This window comes from Phoenix dactylifera, chromosome 3 (genome assembly GCF_051530095.1).
Source record: "Phoenix dactylifera cultivar Ajwa chromosome 3, Ajwa_hap1_PhDact_Kaust_v1.1, whole genome shotgun sequence".
NCBI classification, from domain to species: Eukaryota; Viridiplantae; Streptophyta; class Magnoliopsida; order Arecales; family Arecaceae; genus Phoenix; species Phoenix dactylifera.
The window spans coordinates 36,571,175-36,584,613 of record NC_143192.1 but is presented as its reverse complement, the minus strand read 5'-3'; positions in this window follow the sequence as shown (position 1 = coordinate 36,584,613).

Sequence of the window (13,439 nt, the reverse complement as noted above, 5' to 3'; positions counted from 1 at the left end):
GTAAGCAGCTATGGGTTTTGCATGGTTATCTTGGCTTGCATAGAGTTGAATCAATATAATGCTAACTTGAGCTAAGCTTGAACAAGATAACAACAACTTAATCTCATTTTGGGTGGATACTTGGGTACTCTAACTTATCTCAATAATAACTTAAATATATCTCATCTCGTTTTAGGTTAACCCGATCTCTTAATCCTAAAATAGAATTTAATATTTAATACGCTAAAATATGGCTCTCTTGACTAAACATGTATGTTACTTAAATCAGATAACTTCTTAAAGACTTTACCATGATTAGAACAATGTAGATATACAATCTAAGCTTTTTTAGAAACTTGCCAACTATGATCAACTAAAAAGTTTGCAAGCATACTGTTGCTGGTGGTCCAAACCGAGAACGATTGGCACTGCGGTGTGAATGGGGTTCCGTCTGAGTTGTCTTGGTTGGTGTTGGTTGCGCTCCACCTTCCGCCAAGAAACCTGCAAACAAGCCTTGCACCACCACCAGGGTGGTGATGGCCCTCCGTCGGTCAAGTCAGAGGAGATTGGAGGAGGAGGAGAGGTGATAATCGCAAGTAAGAGAGTGCTCTGGGAGATATTGCTCATCTCCCCCCCTTTCTCCCCCCAGCCGCATATATACCTGGCTGGGGGGTCTCTCAGGGGGGTTCGTTATCGTGGGGCACGATGGTGTGGCCACTGACATGGCCGTTACAGGGCGTCGTGGAGCAGCACCGGGTACGGCCACGTCAGGGCATAGTGGGGCTCCGCTTTGTACGGCTGATGCAGGAGATCGTGGAGCAGCATCGGATACAGCCGTTGCAGGGAGTAGTGGAGCAAGAGGCCGCGACGTGCCTCTGGGGAATAGCCTGTCGTTATCAAGAGATCTCCGACTCGGGGTCGGAGCGCTGGATCAAGGGGCAGCCGACTCGGGGTCGGGCTGCGGAGCCGAGGATATCCGACTCGGGGTCGGATTGCTGGATCAAAGGGCAGCCGACTCGGGGTCGGGCTGCGGAGCCGAGGACGTCCGACTCGGGGTCGGAGCGCTGGATCAAAGGGCAGCCGACTCGGGGTCGGGCTGCGGAGCCGAGGATGTCCGACTCGGGGTCGGAGCGCTGGATCAAAGGGCAGCCGACTCGGGGTCGGGCTGCGGAGCCGAGGATGTCCGACTCGGGGTCGGATTGCTGGATCAAAGGGCAGCCGTAGTCTTCCTGGGCGCGCGTGCCGGTCACGTGGGGCATGGCGGCTTATTTCCCCCGTAACAGTAGCCCCCCACTTCCGAGCCTGGAACCAGAAGGGGAACAGGTGAAGGGAGTGATGTTTCGGGATTGCCGCCGTTCCTCGGAGAGGCGCGCGCGCTTCGAGCTCCCCGCCCTTTTTATGGCGTATGGCGGTTATTGCCGACCTGGCAGTCTGAGGATTTCGGCGGACATCCTTCCTTAATGGTGTCGATTCGCCTTTGGGGCGCAAGCGACCCTTCGGCAGCCAGGCGTCCTCTGGCGTCATCGAGGCGTCACTTGCCTTTCCGCCTATTTAATCGGGGGCCTTTCCCCGTCCGTCTTCTTCTTTACAGATATTTTCAAGTTTCCCCTTTGCGCAGCTGTTGCTGCCGTCGGACTGTTCACTTGTTTCTCCTTTGGCGCTCTCGGAGCCATTCTTACCTCTTTTCCGGTGAGTTTTCCCCATTCTTCTACTTAGGGCTCTCCATACTTTCTCCTCTTATACTAGTATACTCCAGTCGCTCCGGTCTTTCCCCCCTTCCTGTCCCCGTCCTAACCGTAGGTTTATTGGCCATTAGGAATGGGCGAAGTGAGAGCAGACCAAATTAAGTCGGAGCTGGTCGCCACAGATTTAGACAGACTCGTGGCTCGGTACCACCTTCCCGAGGCCTGCAACGCCACGCTCCCGGGGCCTGAGGAGAGGATGTCCCATCCTCCTCCAGGGAAGATCGCCATCAATGAGGGCATTCTCCAGGCCGGGTTCCGCTTTCCCCCTTCGGACTTGGTCATGCAGGTGCTACGGGGTTTAAGAGTGGCACCGACGCAACTGGTGCCGAACTCGTGGCGGGCCCTGACGGTCTTCCAGGTTCTCTGCCGTATGCACGAGATCCCCGCCACCCTGAATGTTTTTTGGGAGTTCTACAGCCTGAGCGGCCACCCCCAGGACAAAGGGTGGTGGTGCTTCGCAGCGCGGTGAGGATGCGGCCTTGTCAAGGAGGCTCCTACCTCCATTCACAAATGGAAGGAGCGCTTCTTTTTTGTTGATGCAGATCCCTCTTGGGAAATCAGGGCGACCTGGGAGACCCCGATGAAGTCTCCGATCGGCCTATCGAGACTGTCAAGGGAGGAGTCCGATGGTTTGGCCGCCTTGAAGGGGTTGGTTGCCGAGGGCCAGCTCCCCCCGGTGGCCCGCCTTATTTCCGAGGATACTTTGGTGAATATCGGTCTGAGCTCGGTCTCCACCGACCGTGAGTCCGCCACCGATTCTTTCTTGACTTTTTTCCTTTTTTCGTCCCGTTCTTTCCTTTGGTTTCTCCGTCTCCGACTATCCCGTCCTTTTTGCAGAGATCGACGACGTCATGCGGTCGGTGAAGAAAAAGGCTGTTGGTAGGGCGTCCCTGCTGGAAGCAGCGCAGAGGAGGAAACGAGCTCTTCCGAGCGGGGCCCCACCGGCGAAGAAGTCCCGTAAGGAGGTGCCTCCGACGCCGACCGACGAGTCCGGGCCCACCGATCAGGGAGACGTCGTGGGCACGGACCGGCAGCTGACGCTGTATCAGCCCTCCGGTGGTAAGATTGCCGCTACTCCGGAGGTATCATCCGAGCCTGCCCGAGACGGACGGGTCGGACGTGATCGGTCCCCGACCCGGCCTTCGACTCGGTCAGCTCCTGATGACTCGAGGAGGGACGCGCCGAGGCCCCGACCGAGCGGGACCCTATCAATTCCTGGGGTGACCCCCGCCCCGAGCGCGATCGGCCGGACTCTTCCCCAGGCGATGGATAGGGGTAAGGCTGCAGAACCACCGTCCGGCTCTGGGGAGAAATCGGGGTCTGCCTTCACTACCGATGGCGCCCGAAATCTCATCGAAACAGTGCTGCTGGAGAAGGACCGTCGGCGGGTCCGGGAGTTGGAGGTCTCTGACGTTGGGGCTGCCAGCTGTGTCTGTCTCATGTCGGTGAGTGTTCTTCTGGCCGCTTTTCACCATTTATTGGCTCTGTTGTTCTCCGCCTGACTCCCTTATTTTTCCTATTTCTTAGCTCGCCCAGTACATGATCCGTCTGGAGGAGTGCTACAAGGAACAGGCGGGGCTTCTGGCGAAGGCCGAGGACCGGCTGAAAGCAGTGGAAAAGGGAGGCCAGGCTGTGGCAGGCAGGACGACCGGGGACTTCGAGGCGAGGCTCCGGGAGGCCGAAGAGCGGGCACTCGGCTTTGCTGCCCTCGAGAAGCAACTGTTGGAGGCTCAGGAGCAGCTCAAGGTTGCCTCGGGTCTCGAGGGCGAGGTCAAGAAGGCGGATGAGCGGGCCGAGAAGCAGTCCCGGAAGGCTGCCGACTACCGGGAGAGGTGGGAGAAGGCCCAGCGGTCAGCCGACAACGCCCGCAACCGAACCCGGTCTCTTGAAGCTAAGCTGGGCGAATTGGAGTCGGCCTTGGAGAAGTCCCGTGCGAGCGATCAGGAGCTTCATTCGCGCCTGACGGAGGCTGAGGCTGCTCGCATTGCTGCCGAAGCGAAGCACAAGGAGGCTCGGGCTGAGCTGCTGAGGGTCTCCACCGAGGCGGAAGGCCGGATTGTGGCGAAGGTCTTGGAGGCGAAAGCCCAGATTATGGAGCAGGCAGAGGCGGCGCTGGCCGAGAGGAGTGCGGAAATCGGGCGTCAGGCGGTAGAGGCTTATCGCCAGTCCGCCGAGTTCGCTCATGATATGTCGGAGGCAGTACAGACCTATCGTCAGTCCGACGAGTTTGTCCGTGACGCGTCGGACGCGGGGGCCGAAGCCTTTGTCTTAGGCTTCGAGGAGGGCCTGGCAAGGGTGTCGGCTAAGTACCCCGAAGTTGACCTGAGCGAGATCTCCCTTCTCGACTCCTCTCCGGCGCCATTGCCTGTTGGTTCTCCTGCTGCTTCCCTACCTCCTGCGGACGAGCCCGACGTTCCCGACCCGGGAGTTCCTCCAAGCTGACCTCTTGTACCTTTCGTTGTCTTCTTTTTTTTTTGTATACCGGCGTTTTGCCAAATTGTATGGGCCTCGGCCCTGAAACAATGAAAATTAATGCAAGTTGAATGTTTCTTCATCTCGCCTTCGTCCTTCTTTTTCTTTTAACTCTCGGTAGCGTCTTGCTGACTCCTGGCTCCCAAAATTCTTCCGGCGCTAGGCCAGGCATCCGAGGGTTAGGCCTCAGGAAACTCTTCCGGCGCTAAGCCAGGCATCCGAGGGTTAGGCCTCGGGAAATTCTTCCGGCGCTAAGCCAGGCATCCGAGGGTTAGGCCTCAGGAAATTCTTCCGGCGCTAAGCCAGGCATCCGAGGGTTAGGCCTCGGGAAATTCTTCCGGCGCTAAGCCAGGCATCCGAGGGTTAGGCCTCGGGAAATTCTTCCGGCGCTAAGCCAGGCATCCGAGGGTTAGGCCTCAGGAAATTCTTCCGGCGCTAAGCCAGGCATCCGAGGGTTAGGCCTCAGGAAATTCTTCCGACGCTAAGCCAGGCATCCGAGGGTTAGGCCCCAGGAAACTCTTCCGGCGCTAAGCCAGGCATCCGAGGGTTAGGCCTCAGGAAATTCTTCCGGCGCTAAGCCAGGCATCCGAGGGTTAGGCCTCGGGAAATTCTTCCGGCGCTAAGCCAGGCATCCGAGGGTTAGGCCTCAGGAAATTCTTCCGGCGCTAAGCCAGGCATCCGAGGGTTAGGCCTCAGGAAATTCTTCCGGCACTAAGCCAGGCATCCGAGGGTTAGGCCCCAGGAAACTCTTCCGGCGCTAAGCCAGGCATCCGAGGGTTAGGCCTCAGGAAATTCCACTCGTTGGTCGACCAAGGCTGGCGCATGCCGAGGCAACTGGTCGGGGCTTCAGGCTAGTCTGCTCCCGGGATGGTCATCGGGTTAGCCTGGCATCCGAGGGCCGAGCCTCGGGACCTTCCACTCGTTGGTCGGCCAAGGCTGGCGCAAGCCGAGGCGACCGGTCGGGGCTTCCGGCTAGTCTGCTCCCGGGATGATCATCGGGCTAGCCAGGCATCCGAGGGCCATCAAGCCTCAGGAAATTCCGCTCGTTGGTCGGCCAAGGCTGGCGCAAGCCGAGGCGACCGGTCGGGGCTTCCGGCTAGTCTGCTCCCGGGATGATCATCGGGCTAGCCAGGCATCCGAGGGCCGTCAAGCCTCAGGAAATTCCGCTCGTTGGTCGGCCAAGGCTGGCGCGAGCCGAGGCGACCGGTCGGGGCTTCAGGCTAGTCTGCTCCCGGGATGATCATCGGGTTAGCCTGGCATCCGAGGGCCGAGCCTCGGGACATTCCGCTCGTTGGTCGGCCAAGGCTGGCGCAAGCCGAGGCGACCGGTCGGGGCTTCAGGCTAGTCTGCTCCCGGGATGATCATCGGGTTAGCCTGGCATCCGAGGGCCGGGCCTCGGGACATTCCACTCGTTGGTCGGCCAAGGCTGGCGCAAGCCGAGGCGACCGGTCGGGGCTTCAGGCTAGTCTGCTCCCGGGATGATCATCGGGTTAGCCTGGCATCCGAGGGCCGAGCCTCGGGACATTCCGCTCGTTGGTCGGCCAAGGCTGGCGCAAGCCGAGGCGACCGGTCGGGGCTTCCGGCTAGTCTGCTCCCGGGATGATCATCGGGCTAGCCAGGCATCCGAGGGCCGTCAAGCCTCAGGAAATTCCGCTCGTTGGTCGGCCAAGGCTGGCGCGAGCCGAGGCGACCGGTCGGGGCTTCAGACTAGTCTGCTCCCGGGATGATCATCGGGTTAGCCTGGCATCCGAGGGCCGAGCCTCGGGACATTCCGCTCGTTGGTCGGCCAAGGCTGGCGCAAGCCGAGGCGACCGGTCGGGGCTTCAGGCTAGTCTGCTCCCGGGATGATCATCGGGTTAGCCTGGCATCCGAGGGCCGAGCCTCGGGAAATTCCGCTCGCTGGTCGTGCGCTTGTCGCTCGCTGCCCGACGGGGTTTCTCCGTGGCCAGCCGCGATCATGTTTCTCCTTTTCTCTAAGCGTTGCCTGGGGGAACACGAGAAGGGCATTAAACGCTAATTAATGCGTTACCTGGGAAATCGGATCGCCAGCTGCTGCTTGCGAGGAGTGTTAGTTGAGCGGCCGCGATACGCGGGTTCTTCGAGGAGGATACGGCCTGGGCGCGAGCGGAGATATGTGGACCTAGGGGTACATGACACCCGGATTGTCCTGCACAAAGAATGCGGTTTAAGGAGAATGACGCTTAGGAAATCGCGGGGAGATACGCCTCGGGAGCCGGAACGGCTCCGGTTTCAATGCGCCTGCATTTATTGGAGCCACCCGCATCGGAACGACCAGGGGGCCGCAGTTTGGCTATAAATACAGGTGCAGGTACGATGGAGTTTGCCAAGCCGGAGCTGTTCAGGTTGCCATGGATCGCGGACCTCCTCCTTGGCATATGACTGAAAGACTCCTGTTGAAGGAAAGGGGAGGCGCTCCCCTTGCGACTTCAGCCAACTAGCCGTTTCATCTGAGATCAACAAGGAGGGTCTTCCCGGCGGAACTCCGCTCTAGGCGTTTCATCCGGGATCACATCTCCCCTCCTTGAAGTTCAGCCTCCCGATTGAGCTCTGCACCAGACGCTCAGTCCGGGACCGCGCCTCCATATGCTCTTCCCCCTCGAATTCCTTCTCTTTCCTACCACTGGGGAGGATGGGAATATCCTTTGGAGGCGGCGTTCCCCTGGGGGCAGCGGGAGCTTCTTCTGCGGCGGCTCCTCGTCTTTTTGGTGAGGTGCTGGATGGCGCCTCCGGTTAGAAGCACCCACTTCCGGTGGGATTGCAGCTGCTTTGGGTTGAGGGTTTGGGATCCTCGGTCCTCAGCTCCACGGATTCTCCACCTCTTCTTTGCTTTCTTTACTCCCTAATTCCCCTCTGGGAATTCCTTGTAATCACACGAGCACGCCATTGTAACCAGAAATTATTGAAATGAAAAGTGTTGCACCTTTTCAAATTGTCTTTCTGGCCTTGTTGTTCTACTGGTAATACATCCGCAGGTTAGCGGAATTCCAGCCCCTTGGAATTTCTCGGCCATCTAGGGCTTCCAACTGGTAGGAGCCAGGTCGGTTTACCCAACGAACTTTATACGGGCCTTCCCAATTCGGCGCTAGCTTCCCACCTTCCGTAGGTTGAGATGCCTTAGCTCGCCTCAGCACCAGATCTCCAATTCTGAAAAGCTTCGGTCGGACTTTGGAGTTGTAATATCGGGCCACCCTCCGCTGATACATTGCCATCCGAACCTGCGCCATTTCCCTTGCTTCTTCCAAGAGATCCAGGTTCCCTCGGAGTTGCTCCGAGTTGGCCTCGGGTCGGTGTGCGGCTACCCGAGGTGAGGGAAGTCCGAGCTCTACGGGGACAACGGCTTCCGTGCCATAGGTTAGGCTGAAAGGCGTCTCCCCGGTAGGAGTCCGATGCGTGGTCCGATACGCCCAAAGGACATTCTCGAGTTCCTCGACCCAAGCTTGCCCCGTCCGTCCGATCCGCGCTTTGATACCTTGGAGGATTGTCTGATTTGTGACCTCGGCCTCGCCGTTGGTTTGGGGATGCGACACGGACGTGAACCGATGTTCGATCCCGAACTCCTCGCAGAAGTCTCGGAAATGCTTGTTATCAAACTGTCGACCGTTATCCGAGATGAGGACCCGAGGTACCCCAAATCGGACAATGATGTTCTTCTTTACGAACTTCCGGACTTGCGCCTCCGTGATGGTGGCCAGTGGCTCTGCCTCCACCCACTTGGTGAAGTAGTCGATGGCGACAATCAAAAATTTCCGCTGGGCCGAAGCGATGGGGAATGGTCCGAGGATATCCATTCCCCACTGTGCAAAGGGCCAGGGGGCGGTGATTGGCGCCAAGGGAACAGAGGGGACTCTCTGGATGTTGGCGTGGCGCTGGCAGGCGTCGCATTTCCGTACGTGATCCTTTGAGTCTTCCAATAAGGTCGGCCAATAGTAGCCTTGCCTCATGATCTTATGTGCCAGGGACCTAGCCCCCAGGTGCGATCCGCAGATGCCTTCGTGGACTTCGCTGAGGGCGTAAGCCGCTTTCGAAGGGCGGAGGCACCTTAAGAGGGGGGCGGTGAACGAGGTCCGATACAGCCTCCCTTCGTAGAGTACGTAGTGGGCGGACTTCATAACAAGTCGCCGAGCTTGATCTTCATCTTCGGGGGGGATCCCTTCGGCGAGGTAAGCTACAAGCGGGTCCATCCAAGATGGTTCCGGATCAATTGCCATTACCGCTTCAGCCTCGCCGATGTTCGGGGCATCTAGGGTCTCCAGGTATATCGCCCTTGACAAGTTGTGTGCCTCAGCGCCCACCAAGCGGGACAACCTGTCGGCCCTAGCATTTTCGCTCCTTGGGACCTGCTGAATGTCAATACTGCCGAAGTCGGGAATGAGTGCTTGCACCTTCCGGACGTAGCTCTGCATGGTCGGGCTCCGTGCCTCGAACTCCCCTCGAACCTGCCCGACCACCAGCTGGGAGTCGGTGAAGACCTTCAGACGCCGGATGCCGAGCTCCTTGGCGAGTTTGAGTCCCGTGACTAGGGCCTCGTACTCCGCCTCATTGTTGGTCACTGGAAATCCGAACCTCAGGGCATACTCGGCTATCACTCCATCGGGATTGGTAAGGACCAACCCAGCCCCTCCACCTTCAGGGTTCGACGACCCGTCAATGTGGAGCGTCCAGATCGGGAGATCGAGGCTGGGTGTTTCCGGCGGCCTAGGTTCCGCCTCCTGCACAGTGCACTCAGCGAGAAAGTCCGCGAGCACCTGGGCCTTGATGGCGGGCCGGGGCTGGTAGCGGATGTCGAACTCACCAAGTTCTACTGCCCACTTCACCAGCCGTCCCGCATTCTCAGGATTGCTGAGGATCTGCCGCAGTGGTTGATCGGTCAAAAGGGTGACAGAATGAGCCTGGAAATAGGGGCGAAGCCTCCTGGTCGCAGTCAGCAGCGCGAAGGCGATCTTTTCAGCCTTCGTGTACCGCGTCTCGGCATCCCGGAGGACTCGGCTGGTGTAGTACACGGGCTTCTGAAGTTTTGCCTCTTCCCGAACCAGTACTGCGCTGACTGCGGTTGGGGAGACCGCCAGGTAAAGGTAGAGCATCTCCCCCTCTTGCGGCTTGGACAGCAGGGGAGGAGACGCCATGTACTCCTTGAGCTGGTCGAACGCCACTTGACATTCAGCCGTCCAGAGGAAGTCTTTCGGGCGCTTCAACACCTTGAAGAACGGTTGGCAGCGTTCGGCCGATTTTGCCACAAATCGTCCGAGCGCGGCGACCCTTCCAGCGAGCTCCTGAACCTCCTTCACTTTGGTCGGAGGGGACATATCTTGGATGGCCTTGATTTTGTCCGGGTTGGCCTCGATCCCCCGCTGGTTGACAATGAAGCCGAGGAACCTCCCGGCCGAAGCACCAAAGGCGCACTTCGCTGGGTTTAGCTTCATACGAAACTTCCGCAAGGTGGCGAAGGTCTCCTCCAGATCCGCAATGTGCTGATCCGCATGGCGGCTCTTTACCAGCATATCGTCCACGTACACCTCCATGTTCCGGCCGATCTGCTCCTTGAAGATTTTATTGACGAGGCGCTGGTAAGTAGCGCCAGCGTTCTTCAGACCGAAGGGCATTACCTTGTAACAGTACATCCCCCTGTCTGTTATGAAGGCCGTTTTCTCCTCGTCCTGTGGAGCCATCATTATTTGGTTGTAGCCGGAGAAGGCGTCCATGAAAGACAGCAGCTGATATCCGGAAGTCGCGTCGACCAGTTGGTCTATTCGCGGAAGCGGAAAGCTATCCTTGGGGCACGCCTTGTTCAGGTCGGTGTAGTCGACGCACATCCTCCACTTCCCGCTCGCCTTCCGGACAAGTACGACGTTTGCCAGCCACTCGGGGTAGCTCACTTCCCTTATGAAACCTGCCTCCAAGAGTTTGTCTACCTCCTGGTCGACCACCCGGATCCGATCCGGGGCACAGTGTCTCTTCTTTTGCTTTACTGGTCGGTGGGTCGGGTCGACGTTGAGGGCGTGAGAAATGACCTCCGGGTCGATCCCAGGTACATCGGCCGCCGACCAAGCAAACACATCAGCATTGGCTCGGAGGAATTCCACTAACCGGAGCCGAGCTTCCAAGTCGAGGTTGGCACCGACCCGGACCGTGCGGTCCGGGCGGCCTTCTTCGAGGGGAACTTCGATTACGCCCTCGGCCGGCTCCCCGTGCCGCAAGGCCACTTCGTCTCTGGCGTCAAGGGACTCGATGCTTAGGGCCTCCATGGGCTTCTTCCCTTTGAGAGTTGCTAGGAAACACTGCCGTGCGGTTAGTTGGTCACCTCGGACCTCTCCAATCCCGGCCGCCGTGGGGAACCGCATGAGCAAATGGTAGGTAGAAACCACCGCGCGAAGGGCGTTCAGTCCGGGTCGTCCGAGGATAGCGTTGTAGGCCGAGGGGACACGGACGACCAAGAACCCGAGTCGCACCGTGGCTTCTGCGGGTGCAACGCCCGCAGTCACAGGCAGCTCAATGACACCTTCGGCCGAGATAGCGTCTCCAGTGAATCCTATGAGGGGGGTGGATGTTTTGTGCAACAATTGTCGGGACAAGCTCATCTTTTGGAAGGCCTCGTAATACAAAATATCAGCTGAGCTTCCACTATCCACAAGAACACGCCTTACATCATAGTTCGCCATAGTGAGAGAGATCACCATGGCGTCATCGTGGGGAGTCTGAACCCCCTTTACATCTTCATCACAAAAAGCGATTACATTTCCGACCCGCTGCCTCTTCGCGACGGCCACTCCTGATGCTTCCGCCGAGCCCCCTGCGTTCCTCACGGGCCGAGAGCAGCCCCCAGTGATGGTGTGGATCACTCCCGCAACGGGTCGATTCTGCTCCCGAGGCTCCTGAGGGGCCGGGTCGGCCGGACGCGGGTCTGCCGGGGGACGTCGGTCGTTTACATATCGACCGAGACGCCCTCGGCGAATGAGAGCCTCGATCTCGTCCCGAAGCTGGAAGCAGTCTTCGGTATCGTGGCCGTGGTCTCGGTGGTACTCACAGTACGCCCGAGAAGGCCTCCTCCCAGGGATCTTCTTCATCTGCCTCGGGACCGGGAGGTCCTCCCGCCCCTTGACCTCCATGAGGATCTGGGCCCGGGGGGCCAGGAGTGGGGTGTACCGGTTGAAGCGTCGGTGTGGAGAACGAGGGCGTGTGGCGCCGTGGTTCCTTGCTGGTGACGGGCTTCTGCGCCGGCGTTGAGGCGTCGGGCTCCTCCTCTGGGGTGCCTCTTTTCGCCTTTTCTTCCCGGGCTTTAGAGGGGCCTCGGCGGCCTCCTTGTTCCGGTGGGAGGCTGCCTCCTCGGCGTCTGCATACTGGTTTGCCCGAGATAACAGCTCCGGGAAGCTCCGCAGTAGGCGTTTGTCCAGGGAGAAGGTGAGTCTGCCCTTCCGGAAGCCACGCTTCAGGGCTGAGAGAGCCACTTCCTGGCTCAGGTTCCGGACCTCCAGTGTAGCCTTGTTGAAGCGGGTGAGATAATCCCGCAGGCTTTCTCCCTCGCTTTGCCGGACATCAAAGAGGGAGTCGGAGACCAGTCGCCGCCTGCTACTGACGGCGAAATGGCTGATGAAGAAGCGGGTGAACTGGTCGAAGGACTGGATGGAGTTAGCCTCCAGGCCGGCGAACCATGCCCTTGCCGGGCCACGGAGGGTCGCCGGGAAGGCCTTGCAGAGGAGCGGATCCGATGCTCCATGGAGGAGCATAAGAGTCCTGAAACTCTCCACGTGGTCCCGCGGGTCCGCCGCCCCGTCGTAGGGTTCGATCGCCGGCATTTTGAACCCCGGCGGGTTCGGGGTCCGTAGGATCCTCGAGGCAAGCGCCGGCTGGGAGGAGATCTCCAAGTCAGCGAAGGGATCTTTGGAGTGGCCCTTCAGGACCTGGAGTTGTCTGTGGAGATCGTCCACCCGCCGGTCCAGGGAGCGCGACCGGTGGGTGGGGGACAAGGAGCGGCGCGTGGGGGACCGACTGGAGTGCGGGCCCCTCGAGGACTGGGGTGTCTGAGAACGCGCCCGGGTCCGCCTCTCGTACCCCGCACAGCTCCGATGAGAAGGTCCTGGCAGAATGGACCGCACTCGAGAATCCTCCTCGCGCCGGCGCTCCTCTCCATGGGAGAGGAAGGAGCGCGGGTTGTGAGGAAGAGGCGAGTGCTCGGGGGGCAGCGGCTCCTGAGCCCGTTGCGGCACCCGAGAGATCACACCCTGCAGATTCTGCACTGCCTCCGCGAGGGTGCGAACCTGCTGGGCTAGCTGGTCGAACTGAGCAGCTTCGACCGTCTGAATGGAAGAAGGGGCGGTGGAGTGCTGCTGAGAGTGCGTTGGGGACGCAGCAGCCTCTCGGCCGGAGGCGCGAGAGGCTCCGCGACCGGAAGCATTGGAAGCTCCACGACCACCTCGCCGTGCCATTACGATCGTTCTAAGATTCGGCCCTTCCTCTAGCGCCAACTGTTGCTGGTGGTCCAAACCGAGAACGATTGGCACTGCGGTGTGAACGGGGTTCCGTCTGAGTTGTCTTGGTTGGTGTTGGTTGCGCTCCACCTTCCGCCAAGAAACCTGCAAACAAGCCTTGCACCACCACCAGGGTGGTGATGGCCCTCCGACGGTCAAGTCAGAGGAGATTGGAGGAGGAGGAGAGGTGATAATCGCAAGTAAGAGAGTGCTCTGGGAGATATTGCTCACCTCCCCCCCTTTCTCCCCCCAGCCGCATATATACCTGGCTGGGGGGTCTCTCAGGGGGGTTCGTTATCGTGGGGCACGATGGTGTGGCCACTGACATGGCCGTTACAGGGCGTCGTGGAGCAGCACCGGGTACGGCCACGTCAGGGCATAGTGGGGCTCCGCTTTGTACGGCTGATGCAGGAGATCGTGGAGCAGCATCGGATACAGCCGTTGCAGGGAGTAGTGGAGCAGGAGGCCGCGGCGTGCCTCTGGGGAATAGCCTGTCGTTATCAAGAGATCTCCGACTCGGGGTCGGAGCGCTGGATCAAGGGGCAGCCGACTCGGGGTCGGGCTGCGGAGCCGAGGATATCCGACTCGGGGTCGGATTGCTGGATCAAAGGGCAGCCGACTCGGGGTCGGGCTGCGGAGCCGAGGACGTCCGACTCGGGGTCGGAGCGCTGGATCAAAGGGCAGCCGACTCGGGGTCGGGCTGCGGAGCCGAGGATGTCCGACTCGGGGTCGGAGCGCTGGATCAAAGGGCAGCCGACTC